This window comes from Microcebus murinus, chromosome 6 (assembly GCF_040939455.1).
Source record: "Microcebus murinus isolate Inina chromosome 6, M.murinus_Inina_mat1.0, whole genome shotgun sequence".
NCBI lineage: Eukaryota > Metazoa > Chordata > Mammalia > Primates > Cheirogaleidae > Microcebus > Microcebus murinus.
Window position 1 is genome coordinate 52,399,129 of NC_134109.1, and position 3,879 is coordinate 52,403,007.

General features: G+C 39.3%; 1 pseudogene; it reads left to right on the plus strand.

Annotated features, from left to right (window-relative positions):
- The first annotated feature begins 1,165 nt into the window (after nucleotides 1-1,165).
- On the plus strand, nucleotides 1,166-3,588 carry LOC142871474 (pinin pseudogene; annotated as a pseudogene).
- Nucleotides 3,589-3,879: the final 291 nt, after the last annotated feature.

The following is a 3,879-nucleotide window of genomic DNA, read 5'->3' on the forward strand; positions in this document are numbered from 1 at the left end:
TTAACATTCTTAGGGATATGGGAAATCTATGTACATTAAAAGGTGTATAAGAATGTCCCTATCCTTTGAGAACTGCTCTATTCACTGGGACTATAGATTATGCATGAAAAGTTAAACACTAGAATAATATAGAATTAGATGAAACATATATAGTATGTATATAAGTAGTCTATGAATAAGTTAATATTATTTTGATCTTTTATTGGAATACATAATAGACAAATGAAGAAAGAAAACCTTTCTAACTTTATGGATTTTGGAGCATTTGAATGAATAAAGTACTATTTATTTGACACCTATTATATCTGAAACCCTATTTACCTGAATTTAAAATGATCACACCAATACTATGGTGTATCACTATTATTCTTATTTCATAGATCAGCAAGCTAAGGAAGAAATAAGTTAAATAATATGATGAAGGCCATATGGCTTGAAAGCGAAATGTGAAAATATAAGCAGGGGCTCTGATATCAAAGTACATGTTCTTTCTTTGTGTTCCACTGCTGTTGTATGGATAAGAATTGTCTAGTTTTTTCTTTTTGATCTATTAATACATGATTTTTTAATATATTTTGCACACTTATAAAGATGCTAGTAATGTTTCATCAGTTACCAATACTCCTAAGTCTTATTTGCTACTCAGAGACAAACCATTTGATTGAGAAATACCTTCTAGCAAAACTGTCTTCTTCTAGGACAACCCTAGTGGCATTTCAAATGATTTCAAGCAAGTAATTTAGACATGAAAGAGGAACAGTAGTACAAGTAGATCAATAATTGTGAAAAATCAAAATCACATAATAAGCGGAAGCCAACATTTTTTTGCATTAATTCTGATTATTAAAATGTTTTCAAAAGGACATTTTCTCTAGAATCAAAATAACTGCCAAGTAATCGTTTGTTAATTCAGTAGTCACTTGTTGATAATGGAAAGGAACTGTATGAGGTGAGGTTTAATTCTAGTTGAAATTATTGTGTGATTTTTGTATAAGGTTATGAATTGCCATTCTGAATAATTCTTTTGATTTACTTGTGGAGGAAATATGGCACAAACTGCTATTAACTCCCTGTCCAATATGAGAACATTATGAACTAAAATCAACAAATTGGACCCAAAAAAGGGAGCCCATGTTGAAAGTTAAAAACATTGAAATTAGGCAGTCCGCCGCGGCCTGTAGAGCAGTCTCGAAGCCTGCCTCACGGAGAAGATGGCGGTCGCAGTGAGAACTTTGCAGGAGCAGCTAGAAAAGGCCAAAGAGAGCCTAAAGAACGTGGATGAGAATATTCGCAAGCTCACCGGGCGAGATCCGAATGACGTGAGGCCCATCCAAGCCAGATTGCTGGCCCTTTCTGGTCCTGGAGGAGGTAGAGGACGTGGTAGTTTATTGCTGAGGCGTGGATTCTCAGATAGTGGAGGAGGACCCCCAGCCAAACAGAGAGACCTTGAAGGGGCAGTCAGTAGGCTGGGCGGGGAGCGTCGGACAAGAAGAGAATCACGCCAAGAAAGCGACCCAGAGGATGATGATGTTAAAAAGCCAGCGTTGCAGTCTTCAGTTGTAGCTACCTCCAAAGAACGCACACGTAGAGACCTTATCCAGGATCAAAATATGGATGAAAAGGGAAAGCAAAGGAACCGGCGAATATTTGGCTTGTTGATGGGTACTCTTCAAAAATTTAAACAAGAATCCACTGTCGCTAATGAAAGGCAAAAGAGGCGCCAGGAAATTGAGCAAAAACTTGAAGTTCAGGCAGAAGAAGAGAGAAAGCAGGTTGAAAATGAGAGGAGAGAGCTGTTTGAAGAGAGGCGTGCTAAACAGACAGAACTGCGGCTTTTAGAACAGAAAGTTGAGCTTGCACAGCTGCAAGAAGAATGGAATGAGCATAATGCCAAGATAATTAAATATATAAGAACTAAGACTAAGCCCCATTTGTTCTATATTCCTGGAAGGATGTGTCCTGCTACCCAAAAACTAATAGAAGAGTCACAGAGAAAAATGAATGCTTTATTTGAAGGTAGACGCCTCGAATTTGCAGAACAAATAAATAAAATGGAGGCTAGGCCTAGAAGACAATCAATGAAGGAAAAAGAGCATCAGGTGGTGCGTAATGAAGAACAGAAGGCGGAGCAAGAAGAGGGTAAGGTGGCTCAGCGAGAGGAAGAGTTGGAGGAGACAGGTAATCAGCACAATGATGTAGAAATAGAGGAAGCAGGAGAGGAAGAGGAAAAGGAAGTAGGTATTGTTCATAGTGATGCAGAGAAAGAACAGGAGGAGGAGGAACAAAAACAGGAAATGGAGGTTAAGATGGAGGAGGAAACTGAGGTCAGGGAAAGTGAGAAGCACCAGGATAGTCAGCCTGAAGAAGTTATGGATGTATTAGAGATGGTTGAGAATGTCCAAAACGTAATTGTTGAACAGGAGACGATGGAAACTAATCAAGTTGAAAGTATAGAACCTTCAGAAAATGAAACTAGCAAAGAATTGGAGCCAGAGATGGAATTTGAAATTGAGCCAGATAAAGAATGTAAATCTCTGTCTCCTGGGAAAGACAATGTTAGTGCTCTAGACATGGAAAAGGAGTCTGAGGAAAAAGAAGAAAAAGAATCTGAGCCCCAACCTGAGCCTGTGGCTCAGCCTCAGCTCTTGCCACAACCTCAACTTCAGCCTCAACCTCAGCCTCAGCCTCAGTCTCAGTCTCAGCCCCAGCCCCAATCTCAATCTCAGTCCCATCCTCCATCTCAGTCCCAGTCCCAGCCAGTACTCCAATCCCAGCTTCCCTCTCAGCCTGAGACTTTGCCATTAGCTGTTTTACAGCCACCACCCCAGGTGATTCAGGAGCAAGGGCATTTACTACCTGAGAGGAAGGAGTTTCCTGTAGAATCTGTAAAACTCACTGAGGTGTCAGTAGAGTCGGTCTTGACAGTACATGCAGAGAGCAAGAGCAAAACCAAAACTAGGAGCAGAAGTAGAGGTCGAGCTAGAAATAAAACAAGCAAGAGTAGAAGTCGAAGCAGTAGTAGTAGTAGTTCTAGTAGCAGTTCTACCAGTAGTAGCAGTGGAAGCAGTTCCAGTAGTGGCAGTAGTAGCAGTCGAAGTACTTCCAGTAGTAGTTCCAGTACAAGTGGCAGCAGCAGCAGAGACAGTAGCAGCAGCACTAGTAGTAGTAGTGAGAGTAGAAGTCGGAGCAGGGGCCGGGGACATAATAGAGATAGAAAGCACAGAAGGAGCGTGGATCGGAAGAGAAGGGATACTTCAGGACTAGAAAGAAGTCACAAATCTTCAAAAGGTGGTAGTAGTAGAGATACAAAAGGATCAAAGGATAAGAATTCTCGGTCCGACAGAAAGAGGTCTATATCAGAGAGTAGTCGATCAGGCAAAAGATCTTCAAGAAGTGAAAGAGACCGAAAATCAGACAGGAAAGACAAAAGGCGTTAATGGAAGAAGCCAGGCTTTCTTAGCCTATTCTTTGCAGCAGAAGATTTCTTGATGAGTAAAAGGATTACTTTTCCTTGTAAGGAGGATGCTGCCTTAAGAATTGCATGTTGTAAAAAATCTTTTGGAAAATACAGACTGTTTGTTTACCAGACATTCTTGTACTTTTTGCATAATTTTGTAAGAGTTATTTATCAAAATTATGTGAGGTTCCAAAATATGTAAAAATAATAATAATAAAAAAAGATTAACATCCCTTGTCATCTTTTTTAAATATCCTATACTCTTCAGTAAGAATCTGTATATTTTAATAGGCAAATCTTTAAGTCTGTTCCCTTCTAATTCTGTATCATACATTGCTTTTGTAGAAATAAATGTGCATTTCTTTCATTTTTGGGATGTCCTTGTTGACGCTTGTATAATAAATATTCTCTTGATATTTTCA